At 43.0% G+C, this 16,322-nt stretch overlaps 1 long non-coding RNA gene across 1 annotated transcript in view; it reads right to left on the bottom strand.

The window, feature by feature from the left end:
- The window catches only part of LOC309621563, a 47,668-nt gene extending 35,696 nt beyond the window's left edge, over window positions 1–11,972 (bottom strand). Inside the window, exon 1 of the long non-coding RNA XR_014240091.1 lies at window positions 11,783–11,972. This is a non-coding gene — a long non-coding RNA (uncharacterized lncRNA). The remainder of the gene's footprint in view (window positions 1–11,782) is intronic.
- Between the last annotated feature and the right edge of the window lie 4,350 nt (window positions 11,973–16,322).

The raw sequence follows: 16,322 nt of genomic DNA, 5'->3' as shown, positions 1-16,322 counted from the left end.
AAGATGTGGGTGGTTCGCAGGTGGCTTGCTCTGGAGCTGAAGACCACGGTGGGAAGTCTGCAGCCTCGGGCTGCACTTAGAAACATGGGAGGGGATGGGCCAGCTCAGTTAGGGATGGAACCTATAAATAAAACTTTTTTCTTTTCCGTTATGGCTTATCACAGGATACTGAATATAGTTCCCTGTGCTAGACAGTAGGACGTTGTAGTTTATCCATCCTATATTTAATAGTTTGCATCTGCTAACCCCAAACTCCCAATCCAACCCTCCCTCACTGTTTCTCCCCCTTGGCAACCACAAGTCTGTTCTCTATGTCTGTGAGTCTGTTTTTGTTTTGTAGACGCGTTCATTTGTGTCGTATTTTAGATTTCACATATAAGTGAGATCATATGATATTTGTCTTTCTCTTCTGACTTACTTCACTTAGTATGATAATCTCTAGGTCCATCCACGTTGCTGCAAATAGCATTATTTCATTCTTTTTATGGCTGAATAAGATTCCATTGTATATATGTACCACATCTTCTTTATCCATTCATCCATCAGTGGACATTTAGGTAGCTTCCATGTCTTGGCTACTGTAAATAGTGCTGCAATGAACGTTGGGGTGCATGTATCTTTCTTTCTTTCTTCTTTCCTTCTTCCTTTCTTCCTTTCTTTCTTTCTCTCTCTCTCTTTCTCTTTCTTTCTTTCTTTCTTTCTCTCTCTTTCTTTCTTTCTTTCTTTCTTTTTTCTTTCTTCTTTTATTGTCACACGGCATGTGAGATCTTAGTTCCCTGACCAGAGATGGAACCCACGCCCCCTGCACTGGAAGCATGGATTCTTAACCACTGGACCACCAGGGAAATGCCAGGGGTGTATGTATAGTTTTGAATTAGAGTTTTCTCCGGATCTATGCCCGGGAGTGGAATTGTGGGACCCTATGGCAGCTGTATCTGTTCCTGCACGCCTCACATCAACCACCTGCACTCCAATCCTTGCTCTCAACGTCATCTTCGGGGAACCCAACCTGCGACAGGGACCTTGACAAGAAGAAATGGCTCAGGGAAAAGCTACCTGCACGGGGAGGAGATAGAGACCATCGCCCCTGGGGTGCGGAGGGGAGAGTGGGTGCAGAGGTTTGTCATTTCACCCCCGATACTCATCTCAGCCCTCGTGGCTGCCCCACTCTAGGTCACCTCGGGATACAGAGGTGAGCCGGTTAGAGTCCCTGCCTGTGCAGGAATCGGGGCACCAGCGGGTCTGAATAATACTAGTGCAGGGTCTCCCCCGTGGCACTGGGGTTATTCGGGGCGGGTCATCCTCTGCTGAGGGCCCCTCCTGGGCACTGTGTGGGGTTTAGCAGCATCCCTGGCCTCACCCATTTGATTCCAGGGGCCCTCCCTCCCAGTTGTGACAACCACAGATTTTCCCCACACATCACGGAAGAACTGGGTGAGGCGGGGGCAGGATGGCTCTGGGCGAGGACAGCTGTGTTGAAGCAACCAGCCTGGCCCAGGGCAAGGTCTGCCCCAATCCCGTCAGCGCCTGCATTTAGAACTGCCCCTTTCCTCTCCCACCTCCCCTGCCCTGCAGTGGTCTCCGAGACATCATCCCCATGTAATAAATCACACCTTCTCAGTTTACTGTTTGCTGCCCTCGCTAGAACGTGAGCTCTTTGAGGACAGGGATGCTGTTATGTCCCCAGCACCTAGAAGAGTGTCTGCTGTGTAGTAGATGCTTCATAAATACTTGCTGAATAAAGGAGTTGAATAAAGGGATGAGTGGATGAATGAATGAAGGTTACAATGGAAGGAGGGGGGAGATTCCCTTTCTGGCTCTCGGGGGTTGGGAGATCAAGTGAAAGATCTGTCCTAAATAGGCTGACCAGCCTTCTGGGGTTCCCCGGGACTGAGAGTTTCCCCAGAGTTCCAGCGCTCAAACCTGAGCGGTCCTGGGCAAACTGGGGGCGGGTGTTGGTCACCCTATCTAAACACAGTAACAATTCCAGCTGCAATAGCAATGGCCAATGACCTCTACGGTCTTATTGACCATGCACAGTTCTCTACCTGGCGGGGAAGGGTGGGCCGGGATTGGAATTCTGGTGATCCAGGGCGGGTGAGGGCACACCCCGGGCTTGTGGAGGGGAGTCCAGGAAGGTTCTGGAGGAAGTGACAGTGACACAGGAGGGAGGGAGGAGTCTAAGGAAGAACATCCCACATGACAACCTGTGCCAATGGCCCTGGGCCCAAGGTCACACCTGACCAGGGCTTGCTTTTTTTTTTTTCTAATTTACTTTTCCCCACATGGATATGCAATTGTCCTAATGCCATTTATTGAAAACTCCTTAATTTCCCCACTTTCTATCATATCAAGTTCTCATATATCTGTTTCTGGACCTTTTTTCTATACCATAGAGCTATACGTCCCATCCTTGCACCACTAGGGCTGTTTCATCACTATAACTTTATTTATTCATTTTGTTTTGGCCGTGCTGTGTGGCATGTGGGATCTTATGTCCCTGACCAGGGATCGAACCCGCGTCCCCTGCAGTGGAAGCTCGGAGTCTTAATCACTGGACCTCCAGGGAAGTCCCCAGGGCTTGCTTTGACATCCATGGAATGGTGGCAGGTGGGCACGGGGAGCAGCTGTCTGTGAGCCATCCTGTGTAGAAATGCAGGGTGGAGGGGAGGACAGATGGAGCTGGAGGGGAAGAAGCGGAGGAGGGAGGGAGGAAGGGAGGGAGGCCGGGCGAGAGACAGACAGAGAGTTTCCGGAGACAATAGCTCTGGCCGTGTCCTAGGGCATGAAAGCTGAAAATAGCTCCTAGTGCCGGGAGCCTTGGAGCCGGAGGCTGGGAGCCAGGGTGACTGGCTCTCCTCCCTGGTGTGCGTGTGTTGCGGGGGGGTGGGTGGCTCTGGGCTTCTCAGGCTGGGAATGGGGTGCACAGAGCAGGAACGGAGCAGGGACCCTTCTCTCTGGAACCTCGTGGGCCATCCTCAGCTCACAAAGCTGAGCCACTCCTTGCCCTACGAGTGGGGGGCTTATCCTCCCTGTCCCCTGGATCATACCCCCTCACACACAACTTCCCCGTGTGTGTTCCCAGCAACCAAGAGAATCTGTTTTTAAAAGATTTGGGGGAGGGGGGTAACCATACAAACAAGAGCAGAATGGATACTTTTTCAGGATATGAATGGCTCTGTGTAAGCCCACCCCCAGGGTAACCACAGTCCTGACCTCTAACACTCTTGACGAGTCAGCCTTGGTCTGGGCTTGCGGACCCACGGAAGCTTCCTCATTCCCTCCTTCAGATCCCGACTCTCCCTCGGCGTCTTTGTGAGAAGCACCCGGGGAAGTGGGACTGCTAGGCTGTACTGCTGCTAGAACTCCACCTGGGCTCCACCAGGCTCCAGCCCCCCGCCCTGTCCACCTAACTGACCCTGAGGCACCTCAACTGGTAGGAGCAGCATCACCTTCCCTCCTGGGACTCGTGATACTTAAGGGAGACACCGAAAGACAAGCCTTTGGCTCCCTGGCTGGCAAAGAGCAGGTACTCAATTGTCATAAGTGTCCGTATCAGTGAGGGTTCTCCAGACAAACAGAATCCATATGGGGTGTGTGTGTATATACACACACACGTACATATGTACAAGCATACAAAAATATACAGCTGTGTACATATGCAGTATGCGTACACACATATACACATATAGTATATACAATACACACATACATATATACACACATATAAAATGCAGTTTGTATATATACAGTATGTATACACACATATACACACAATATAGACAATACACACATACATATACACTATACATACACACATATAAAATGCATAGTTGGTATGTATACAGTATGTACACATACGTATAACATATGCAATATACACACCTAGGTACATATATAGCATACGTATATACACACATACAAAGATATTTAGGTGTGCATATAGACAGTATACATACATACACATATAATATATGCAATACATACACGTACATACATATAGACACACATATACACCTACATATAAAAGCATATAGCATAAAAATATATATGTACTGTATATAGAAATTCATCGTATATATACATACATATATCATATATATAAGATATATACACATACATATATACAATGTGTACACACACACCCCTATATGTAAATATGCGCATGTACATACACATATAAATTCATACGCAAGTGTGTATATAATAGTATATTCATATATACATATAATACCTAGAAACATATTGGGGGGGAGGTGTCACGGTACGTCAAGGGCGGGAGTCGAACCCGCCACCCCAGGCCCCGAGGGGTCTCCCCGGGTCTCCACTTCGGGCCGGTGGGTGTGGCCGGGGGGGGGCAGCTGAAGACGTGCGTGCGTGCTTGCGTGCGTACGTGCGTGCGTGCGTACGTGCGTACGTGCGTGCGTGGGGGCGGGTCCACGGGGCGGGAGGCGCTCGCTGCGAGTGAGTGGTTCAGCCGGGCCCCGGCTCATTGTGCTTGCCTCACGCCGGCCCCAGTTGGCAGCAGCGCTGGAGGCCCCGGGCCTGTGACCACAAAGAGGGAGCCGGGGGCCGGACGGGAGCAGGCCGGCGGCGGCGGCGGCGGCGGCGGCGCCGGCTGAGGCCCAGGCCAGGCTCCCTCCCCTCAGCCTCCCGCCCGCCCGCCTGTCCCGCCCCCGCCGGCGGCGCCCCGCCCCTCCCCCAACCGCCAGACTAGCCTGGTGCGGGGGCCGCGCGCGAAAACGTGGGGGAGAAGCTGAGGCTGGAGTCGCCCGTGGTGGCCGAGCCCGCCGTCTACCCATGGCTGCTGCTGGTCTACGTGAGTGCCGCCCGTCCCCTCTTCCCGGACCTCCACCTCTCTTCCCCCACGGCGCGCGCTGAGCCCACCGAGTAACGGAGCGACTCAAGTCGCCAGACCCTCTTTGGAGCCCCCCTTCCCGCCCTGCCTGGTTCTCCGCGGCTGTTTGCAGCCCCCGCGCGCAGGGTGGGCAGAGGGGAGCCGGGGCCGGCCGGGGGCACAGACTCGGCAGCGGGGACCCCGCGCTTCCGAGGGGCGCCCGAGCCGGTCTGCCGTTGGCCCTGTAGGGCTGGGGACCCAGGTCCGCCCCCTCCCCCCGGCCTGGACTGCCGGCGGGCTTGCCCTTCCGTACTTTATGATCTGACACGTCGGGTTTCTTTTTCCTGGCCAGCTTTACCATTACCTGACCAGCTTTCCCAGCATCCCCTGATAATGTGTTAGATATTCAAGTTTTAGGGCCCGGTCCCAGCCCTATGGAATCAGCAACTCTGGTGGGGCTCAGTGATCTCTGTTACAACAGGCCCTCCAGATGATTTTTATTCACCTTAAAGTTTGAAAATATCTGCATTGTCAGCTGGCCGAAGCGTCCACCAGCAGGTGAAGGGGAGTGGCGCCTGGAAAAGATAGGGACTAGCCAAGGTAAGTACAGTAGCATTTGCCATGGTAGTAATGGAGAATGCCTTTTCTCCACTGGTTGGCACAGACTAGTATCTGGGAGCAGTGGCAGGGTTATTTAGGATGCTTTACATTGCAGTGTAGAGTGACCGCTGTCCTGGTTTGCCAGGGACTTCCCCTGTGTGAGCACTTAAAATCTCATCCTGGCAAACCCCTTAGCCTTGGGTTTGATAAACTTAGGGAATAACATGAAATTTAGGGGAAACATGATCTAGGTTTTGGGCAAGTCACAAGTGCTAATTAAAGCTAAGCAAGTATGGACAACATCTAGCCTTCTTTACCCCTTTGCGGGGAGGTAAATCTTGATTGGGTGAGAGGACTTATTGTTAAGAGATCTTTGTAGAAACATCCCCTTCTGCTTAGTCCGCTGGTTCTCCGTTCTGGCTAGACATTGGCATCGTCTGAGGAGAGTTAAAATGATTGTATTGGTCTAGCATGACCAACCGTCGGTGTGAGGGTTTTTAAAAAGTGCTTCAGAGGATTCTAATGTGCAGCCAAATTTAGGTGCCACTGCTTAAGCTTTTGAACCGCTGCTATGTATTTTCACCTCATCTTGCTGTGAGAATATCCAACTGTAGTTGAGGTTTGTTGTTTTTCTTTTTCTTTTTTTAACTGTCTTATTATAAGATTTACTGTCTTAAATAAGATTGAATGGACAGAAAATCCTGCTAGTCCATTTGGTATAGCTGGATACCCGGAGTAATATCGTTAAGATATGTACCATTTAAGTATTGTGACTGGCCTTTTAAAAATTAACATATGCATTAAATTAGTATTGATAGTATAGATCTCTTTCGAAGTTGTCATGTTGGGGAGCTATACCTCTAATCTGCTGCCATTGCTAAATATCTGGACACCTCTTATTAGGAATTGCTTTTAAAAATCTTTAGGGATTAAAACCAAGATTGCTGTATTATTTGTACTGGGACCACAAAAACCTCACAGAGTTCCCCCGCTGTACCTTCTACCCCCATCTCTAACCCTTGGCAACTTCTAATCTGTTCTCCATCTCCACAGTTTTGTTATTTTAAGAATAATATGTAAACATAATCATGAATTACTTAATCTTCGGAGATTGGCTTTTAAAAACTTTTCCCTCGGCATCATTCCCTTGAAGTTCATTTCAATTTTTGCATATATTAATAATTTGTTCCTTGTTGTTGCTCGGTAGTATTCTATCATAAGATTTTATCACAATCTGTTTCAACATTCACCCATTGAAAGACATTTGGGGAGTTGCCAGTTTGTGGCTATTAGAAATAAAACTGCTATGAACATTTATGTGTAAGTTTCTGTGGGAACTTCATTAAGTTTTTGTTTCTTTTGGATAAATGCTCAAGAGTACAATTACTGCATTGTAGGGTGAATCTACTTTTAGGATTAAAAGAGACTGTCAAGCTGTTTCTCAGAGTGGCTAAACCATTTTATTTTCCCACCAGTGATGTGATATAATTTTTCTACGTACTCGCTAGCATTTGATGTTGTCACTATACTTTAATTTTAGTTATTCTCTGATATCTCATTATGGTCTTAATTTGCATTTCCCTGATGGCTAACGATGTTGAACATCTTTTCATGTGCTTCTTTGCCATGTGTATATTCTCTTCCATGAAATGTCTGTTCCTGTCTTCTGCCTATTCTCTAGTTGGATTTTTTTAAGTTGTTTGGAGAGTTCTTTGTATATTATAGATACAAGTCATTTGTCTCCTATGGGATTTTCAAATATGTTTTCCCACTGTGTAATTTGAGTTTTCATCCACTTAAAAGGATCTTCTATGAAGCATTTTTAACTCATTTTGATGAGATCCAATTGATCAGTTTTTGCTTTTATTGATCATACTTTCGGTGTCAAGTCTAAGAATTATTCACCTAGTTGTAGATGCCAAAGATTTTCTCCTATTTTTTTTTTCTAAAAATGTCCTGCTTTTACATTTAAGATTATGATCCACTTTGATTTAATTTTTGTGTAAGATGTGTAAGGTTTAGGTTAAGGTTCATTGTTTGTTTGTTTGTTTTTGTCGAGGGATGTCCAACTGTTTCAGTACCATTTTTTGAAAAGTCTATTCTTCCTTGATAGCTTTTGCACTGCTGTCAAAACCAAGTTAAATGTATTTGTGTCAGTCTATTGCTGGGTTCTCTGTTCCATTCCATTGATCTATGTATCTACCCTCCATCACTACTGCGAAATCTTGAAATTGGGTAGATTAATTCCTCCCATTTTAATCTTCCTTTACAAATTGTTTTAGCTATTCTTCAGCCTCTTCCTACCATATAAATCTTAGAATAAGCTTGTCTATATCCACAAAAACCTTGAGGGCATTTTAAGAGTAATTGTGTTAAGCCTCTTAACTTGGGGAGAATTGACAGCTTTATTATGTTGTGTTTTCTAATCCATGAACAAGGTATGTCTCCCTCTTTGTTTGGGACTTTTAAAATTTTCTTCATCAGCATTTTGTAATTTTCAGTATAGAGGTCCTATAAATGTCTTATTGGGCTTCTATTTAAGTATTTATTTAGGTCAGTTGTAAATGGCATCACATATTTTTATTTAAGCTTCTACACATTTGTTATTAATATATAATTTGATAAAATTGTGTGGATCTTGTACTCTAAAACATTTACAAACTAATATTATTTCTCAAGCTTTATGTGGATTCCTTGGTATTTTCTCCATTTAGATTATCATCTCATCTTCAGATATAGACAGTTTTAGTTTTCCTTATTCAATATAATAGGATATATTACTATTCAACATTCAGGAGGATATATTCCTTCCTATTCAACATAGTAGGAATAGTTCTTTCATCTTTTAAATAAACTTTTTAAAAATTTAACTTTTAAATTTATCTATTTATTTATTTTTGCTTTATTTTCTTACTAGAACCCCCAGTAATATATTTAATAAAAGTGGTGAGAGCAGATATCGGTGCCTTGTTTCTGATCTTACAGAGAAAGCGTTCAGTCTTTCACAGTTAAATATAATGTCGGTATAGGTTGTTTGTAGATCATCTTTATGAGTTTCTGTATGTTCCTTTTCTATTCCTAGTTTGCTTGGAGTTTCTTTTCTTCTTTTTTTTTAAATCATGAATGGGATTGGATTTTGTCAAATGCTTTCTCTGCATTAATGATTAGGATCACATGACTTTTCCCCCTTAATCTATTGGATATGGTAGATTACATTGTTTGATTTTCAAATATTTAACCAACTTTGCATAACTGGAATAAATACCACTTGGTCATGGTATATTATTCTTTTTATATATTTCTGGAGTTAATTTGCTAATATTTGGCTGAAGATTTTTACAGCCAATTTCATAAAAAATACTGGCCTGTAGTTTTCTTCTTTCTATACTATCCCAGTCTGGTTTTGGTATCAAGGTAATACTGGCTTCATAAAATTAATTAGGAACTGTTCCCTCTACTTCTGTTTCTTATCAAGTCATGTAAAATTGGTGTTAATTCTTTAAGTCTTGGGTAAAAGTGAAACATCTAAGCCTGAATATTTCTTTTGGGAGTTTTTAAATGAAAAATCAGTGTTTCTCATGGTTACAGGAAAATTGAGATTGTCTCTTTCATCTTGGCTGAGTTTTGGTAGTTTTGGGTGTAGACGCATTGGTCCATTTCATCCACATTTTTGAATTTATAGTGTAGACTTGTTCATAATAACTTGTCCCTTATTAACCTGCAGGATATGTCATGGTATCCTTGGTTGCATTTCTGATATCTGTGATTTGTGCCATCTCTCTTTTTATCTTGATCAGTCTTGCTACATCTTTCTTGATGAGATTGTTTATTTTGAAGAACCAGCCTTTTGTTTCATTGATTTCCTCCCCCCCCCCCCATTTTCCTGTTTTCAGTTTCATGGATTTTTGTTTCATCTTTATTATTTCCTTCTTTCTGCTTGTTTAGTGTTTTTTCCTCTTCCGTTTTTACTATTTTAATATAGAAAATTAGACTATTTCTTTGAAATATTTTCTTTCCCAATTTAGTGCTATAAACTTCCCTTTCAGCATTGCTTTCACTTCATTCCACAAATGTTGATCTGTTATATCTCCATTTTCTTTTATTCTATGCATTTAAAAATTTTTCCTTGACTTTTTACCCATGAGTTATTTGGAATTGTGATGTTTAGTTTTCATGTGATTGAAGATTTTCCTGTTGTCTTTCTGTTATTGATTTCTAGTCTGGTTCCATTATGGCTAGAGAATATACTCTCTATGATTTTAATTCTTTTAAATCTGCTAATGTTTTTTTTTTATCACCCAGTGTATGGTATATGAGTGAATGTTCCATGGACACTTGAATATGTATTCTGCTTTTATTGAGTGTGTTCTTTAAATGTCAGTTATATCCTGTTGATTGATGATGTTTTCAGTTCTTCCATACCCTTGCTGATTTTTGTCTCTGGGAGTTCTATAAATTGCTGTGTTGAAGTCTCAAATAATAATTGTGGATTTGAAATTCTCTCCTTTTACCTTTTTCAGTGTTTGCTTCATGTGTTTTGAAGTTCTGTTGTTTGGTGCACACACATTTAGTATCACTAGGTCATCTAGGTGGATTATTCCTGTTATCTTTATGTAATGACCCTCTTTGCCCCTAATAATTTCCTTTGCTCTGAAATCTACTTTATCTGATATTAATATAGCCATTCCTGCTTTTTCTGATGAATGTTCACATGATATACCTTTTTCATCCTTTTACTTTGAACTACCTATATCATGATGTTTAAAGTAAGCTTCTTATAGACAGTATAGAGTTGGATCATGCTTGTGATTTTTTCATCTACTCTTCCAATCTCTGTCTTTGACTTGGTTATTTAGATCATTTACAGTTAATGTAATTATTGCTATGTTAAAGATTAGGTCTACCATTTTATTTTTTGTTTTGTCTTTTACCTTAGTTTCTCAATCCTGTGTTTCTCTTATTTTGCCTTCTTGTGGGTTACTTAAACATTTTTTGGTAAGTCCATTTTAATCTAATTTATTTATAATCATTTGTGTATACTGTTTGTATAGTTTTCTTAGTGGTTGCTTTTGGCCTTACACTATACATATGTAACTTATCATAGCCTACTGGAATCTGTCTTTTATTACTTCAAGTGAAGTTTCAAAATTTTACTTCCATTTAGGTCTCTTAATAGTCCCCAGTTTTAAAGTATGATTTTCTGTAGTATTTCCTTTATATACATTGAGAACCACATCAGATGGTGTCATAATTTTTGTTTGACCATCATAGGGAATTTAAGAAACTCATGAGACTAATGATAGTCTCTTATATTTATCCCACTTGTTTTCACCCATTCCATTGTTCGCCTTTTCTTTCTGAAGTTGCCAGTCTTCTGTTATTGTTTTTTATGTTTTCATAACAGTAGGTGATATCTGGGCTTTCCAGTGCCATTGGATATGAGTTTCAGGAAACACTGAGCCTGGCTCACTTAATGCTACTGAGTTGGAGGGTTTGTATACGTTGGGCCTGTTGGCACAGCAGATGCTAGCAGATTAGACTAATGCTGATGGGACTAGTGCCACAGGAGGATGCATTCCCATTCAGGCTATGCTGCTGCTACAGTAGATCAAATCCCCCTCTACCCCAAGTGTGGGGCAGTGACCTGCTGCTGTCACTGCTTCTTTATTAGGCTGCTTTCGCCTCAGGTGTGTGGTGGGATCCCTTGGAAGCTGCTGCTGCTGTGAATCACAGGGTTAAATTCATTTTAGAAATACTTAAATATAAATATATAGCCTGGCTCTTGTAGGACCTCTGTATTTGTTTTTTATTGCTTTCATACGAATTACCGCAAATTGAGTGACTCAAAACATCGTAAATTTATTACCTTACAAGTCTGACATTGGTCTCAGTTGAGTAAAGTAAAAGTGTTGGCAGGATCGACAGATGAATGGATAAAGCTGTGGCACATATATACAATGGACTATTACTCAGCCATAAAAAGAAATGAAATTGAGTTATTTGTAGTGAGGTGGATTGACCTAGAGACTGTCATACAGAGTGAAGTAAGTCAGAAAGAGAAAAACAAATACCGTATGCTAACACATATATATGGAATCTAAAAAAAAAGAAAAAAATGGTTATGAAGAACCTAGGGGCAGGACAGGAATAAAGACTCAGCCATAGAGAATGGACTTGAGGACACAGGGAGGGGGAAGGGTAATCTGGGATGAAGTGAGAGAGTGGCATGGACATATATACACTACCAAATGTAAACTAGATAGCTATTGGGAAGCAGCCACAAAGCACAGGGAGTGGAATCCTGCAGTGTTTGCTGATGGTCATTTGACTGGTGTGAGCTGAAACCTTTTTGACGTTGAATTTGCATGTGGCTAATAATTCCTTATACTGAGCTTTAGGCATGTCCTTTTTTTTCTTTTCCTTTTTTTTAAAGAGTGACTACAACTTCCCTCTTCATATTGACGTCTTGAAAAATTTGTCATGTGTTGAATTTCCTTGCCTATTCCCTACCCCAGGGCATTTTTGAGGGCAGGCGTCATTTACAGCCCAGCAGTCCTTGTGACTATTAAGCTACCATTAGCACTGGGTTTAAAGCTGCTGTTGTGGGAAAGAGCCACAAGGTGGCAGCATTATTTCGTTCTCAACTCTTGTTACTAGGGCAACAGAGTCTTCCTGGAGGTAGCGTTCCAAGGTTGTAAATTAGAGTGGAATGTGCTGGGACAAGCCCCCAGAAGTTTATGTCTCCTTACTTATGTTTGCTTTTTAAATTTAATTTCTATTTCTTATCGGAGTAAATTTGATTAGAGTGTTGTGATTGTTTGGCTGTACAGAATCTGCTCAATGATTCATGCATATGTCTGTTCATCTTCGGATCCTGTTACCATGTATGTTATTACAGAATGTTGAGTAGACCTCCCTTGGTATTTGGTAGGTGTTTTGTCATTATATATTTTCTATGTATTAGTGATTATATAATTCATATAGTTTATATGTTATATGTTTATATACATTTAACATACATTAATCTCTGTATGTTAGCCCCTTAGTCCTAAATTATCCATCCTCCCACCTTTCATTTTGGTTAACCATTAGTTTGTTTTATAAGTCTGTGAGTGTCTTTTTCTGTGGAAATATGTTCATTGGTAACAATCTTAGGATAACATGTATAAATGATATCATAGGATATTTGTCATTCCCTTTTGACTGACTTAACCTAATATGATTATTTCTAGGCTCATCTGTAGTCCTGTAAACGGCATTGTTCATTTTTTTCCCGAGGCTACTATTCCATTCGGTACGTATACCACTTCTTCTTTGTCCATTTATCTGTTGATGGGCATTTTGTTTGCTTCCATGTCTTGCCTATTGTAAATACTGCTGCAATACACGATTTTCCATCCCGTGTCTTTTGGATTCTGGCTTTCACAGGTGACAGGCCCAATAGTGGGCCTTCCAGATCATATGGTGACTCACTTTTTACCTTTAAACACACTGCCATTCTGTTCCTATTATTGGCTGTTACCACTTTACATCCCACTTAGACCGAGAGGTTATGCTGTTCTCCACAACTTCTTCAACATCTATTGTTTGTTGACTTTTTGCTGATGGTCATTCTGACTGGTGTGAGGTGATACCTTTGTGTAGATTGGGTTTCCATGCGTCTGACAATTCCTGATGTTTTGCGTTTATCAATGTCCTTTTCATTTTTTTTTAAAGATTGAGCTAAACTTACAACTTCTAATTGCCTTCTTGAAAAATTTGCCGCGTTTGGATTTTTTGGCCATTCCCTGCCCCAGGATATTTTTTGAGGGCATGAGTCATTTACAGCCCTGCAGTCCTTGTGAATATTAGTGACCATTAGCAGTAGATTTGAGCTGCTGTTTGAGGAAACGGCCTTAGGGTGGGAAGACTTCTACGTTGCCAACTCTGCTTGCTAGGGAAACAGAACCTTGCTGCAAGTTGTGCTTTTAGGTTGCAGATTAGAGTGGAATGTGCCAGGACAAACCCCCATAAGTTTTAGCCTCCTTAATTCTTGTCTGTGTCTTTAAGTTGTAGTTTTTATCAGAGCAAACTTGATTGAAAAATGTCTTTTTTTCTAGGTGTACAGAATCTTGTTCATTTACACATATACATATATCTATTGATCTTTGGGTTCTTTTCCATGTAGGTTATTACAGAGTGTTGAGTAGACCACTCTTGGTATTCCATAGGTCTTTGGGGATTATATATTTTATACGTATTAGTATATGTGTGTTAACCCCAATATCCTAATTTATCCATTCCTCACACCTTTTCTTTGGCTTAACCATAAGTTTGTCTTCTCAATCTGAGATTGCCTTTCTCTGTGGAAATATGTTCATTTTTATGAATTTTCAGATAACATAAGTGATATCAAAAGGCATTTGTCTTTCGCATTCTGATTTACTTCACGTTGTGTGATTATCTCTAGGCTCATGTGTGGTGCTGCATATGCCATTCTTTTATTTTTTTTCGTGACTTATATTCCATTCTGTCTATATACCACTTCTTCTTTGTCCATTCATCTGTTTATGGACCTTTTTTTTGCTTCCATATCTTGGCTATTTCAATATTGCTGCAGTGCACATTTGCCTGCCTCTGTCTTTCCGATTCTGGTGGCCTTAGGTTATAGGCCCAAAAGGTGCCCTGCCGCATCATATGGTAGCTGAATTTTTACCTTTTAAAGCAGCTCCATTCAGTTTGTGTTAGTGCTGTTACCACTTTATATCCCACCAGCAGCTAGAAGGTACACAGTTCTCTACAAGCCCTTCAGCATTTATAGTTTGTAGACTTTTTGCTGATGGTCATTTGACTGGTGTGAGCTGAAACCTTTTTGGACGTTGGATTTGCATATGGCTAAGAATTCCTTATAGTGAACTTTAGGCATGTCCTTTTTTTTCTTTTCCTTTTTTTTTTAAAGAGTGACTACACCTTCCCTCTTCATATTGAGTTCTTGAAAAATTTGTCATGTGTTGAATTTCCTTGCCTATGCCCTACCCCAGGGCATTTTTTGAGGGCAGGCGTCATTTACAGTTTTTTTTTAAATTTAATTTATTTTATTTTTTATTTTATTTTATTTTTGGCTGTGTTGGGTCTTCATTGCTGCGCACTGGCTTCCTCTAGTTGCGGTGAGCGGGGGCTACTCTTTGTTACAGTGCGCAGGCCTCTCATTGTGGTGGCTTCTCTTATTGTGGAGCACGGGCTCTAGGGTGCGCGGGCTTCAGTAGTTGTGGCACGCGGGCTCAGTAGTTGTGGCTCGCGGGCTCTAGAGCGCAGTCTCAGTAGTTGTGGCGCACAGGCTTAGTTGCTCCGCGGCATGTGGGATCTTCCGGGACCAGGGCTCGAACCCGTGTCCCCTGCGTTGGCAGGCGGATTCGTAACCACTGTGCCACCAGGGAAGGCCAAGAAGGTGTTTTTTAACGTGTAATTTGAGCAAGTGGTTCCGTGTTATTAACATGCCCGGGGCGGGGTGGGGGGTCGGTGTGACAGGCCTGCCCTCCTCTGCAGGTCTAGTTCCAGTCTCTGAAAGGCATTGAGGATTCTGTTTGAGGATTCTGTCTTCCTTTGTGTTTTCTGCTCCCCACGCTCCCTCCTGTAACCCCTTTCTGCCATCCCCACTCCCCCCACCCCCCCAGTCACACGTTGCAAACCCCAGACCCGTTTTTTCCGTTGTGATTAAACCGTCACCTGAAGCCGCCTCCAGGAGCCTCTGATCTGAACCCCCTAGTGGCATTAACGTGGCCCTCGTGCTATTAACTTCAGCCTCACAGACTTTCCCCGCTGAGAACAGCTTTGCTGGGCACTGAGGGTCTGTGACTTTTATCTCAGGCCGTTAAAAAACTGAAACATGGTTTAGATAAATAAATAACTCCTCCTTCCCTTCCTCCTGGCTCTGAGCTTGGAGCTGGTGAGCTGTCTGGGGAGAAGGTCACGGGATGGGGGCTGGGGGATGGGGAGAGAGGACAAGGTAACCGTGCCTGACACGGATCTGTAACTACACGTGGACAGAGCTCTATACTGAACGTGTCTGGTCCCTCCTTTGCTCCGAGGCGTTCCCGTTTTCTGGTTGGTGTGAGGGGTGGGGCAGAGTGGAAGGTGGACCAAGGTTGCAGTAGCTTTGTCTGACTCTAGGTCTGTGACATCCCCCTTCAAGCACATCCCTCTTCCCCACTGTCTCCCCATCTCTTCCCTCCGCCCCTTTCCGTGACTGTCTCCCTGTGTTTCCACCTTGTTGCTTTTCTGTGGTCCCTCTGTTTCTCTTTCACCCTCTACCTGTCTCCGCCTTTTGTCTCCTTCCGAACCTTCCAGCATCCCCTGTGCTGCGGTTGGCGCATGGTTTGGGGGATCGCCCTCCAACGTGGGCTGCAGGCGACTTGTCAGACTGCTTTGTGAAACCAAAAAATGTAGAAATCTTTCATTTCCTTGGCCTCTGAGGCTTCGCTGGGGTGGCGGGCAATTGGCAGGCCTGTCGGCTACACCCCACACTGGTCGTTGTTTCATATTCTTAGCTATAAAAGTGGGGATACAAATGGTACCTGCTTCATAAGGCCGTAGTGAGGATCCAGCAGGAAGTGGATGCGAAGCCCTGAGCACAGTGATTGATTCTCAGCAGATGCTCAATGAATGAAATCTCTTAAATGAAATCGTTTATTATAAAAATGTTTAGTCCGGGGTAAAAGTGGACCAGAACAATGAGCCCCCATGCATATACATCAGCCAGATTCGGTATGTTTCAACATTTTGTGTACCTGCTTTGTCCATCCCCTCTTCTTGTGGTTGCCGGAATATTTTAAAGCAATTAGCAAACCCCTCGTAGCATTTCAGCCCTATGTGCGTCTCTAAAAAATCTGAATGTTTTCTCATACAA

Source organism: Balaenoptera borealis (genome assembly GCF_965194805.1).
Source record: "Balaenoptera borealis genome assembly, contig: HAP1_SCAFFOLD_689, whole genome shotgun sequence".
In the NCBI taxonomy this organism is placed as follows: Eukaryota; Metazoa; Chordata; class Mammalia; order Artiodactyla; family Balaenopteridae; genus Balaenoptera; species Balaenoptera borealis.
The sequence above is the reverse complement of the archived record's forward strand: the minus strand, read 5'-3'. Positions and strand labels throughout refer to the sequence as shown.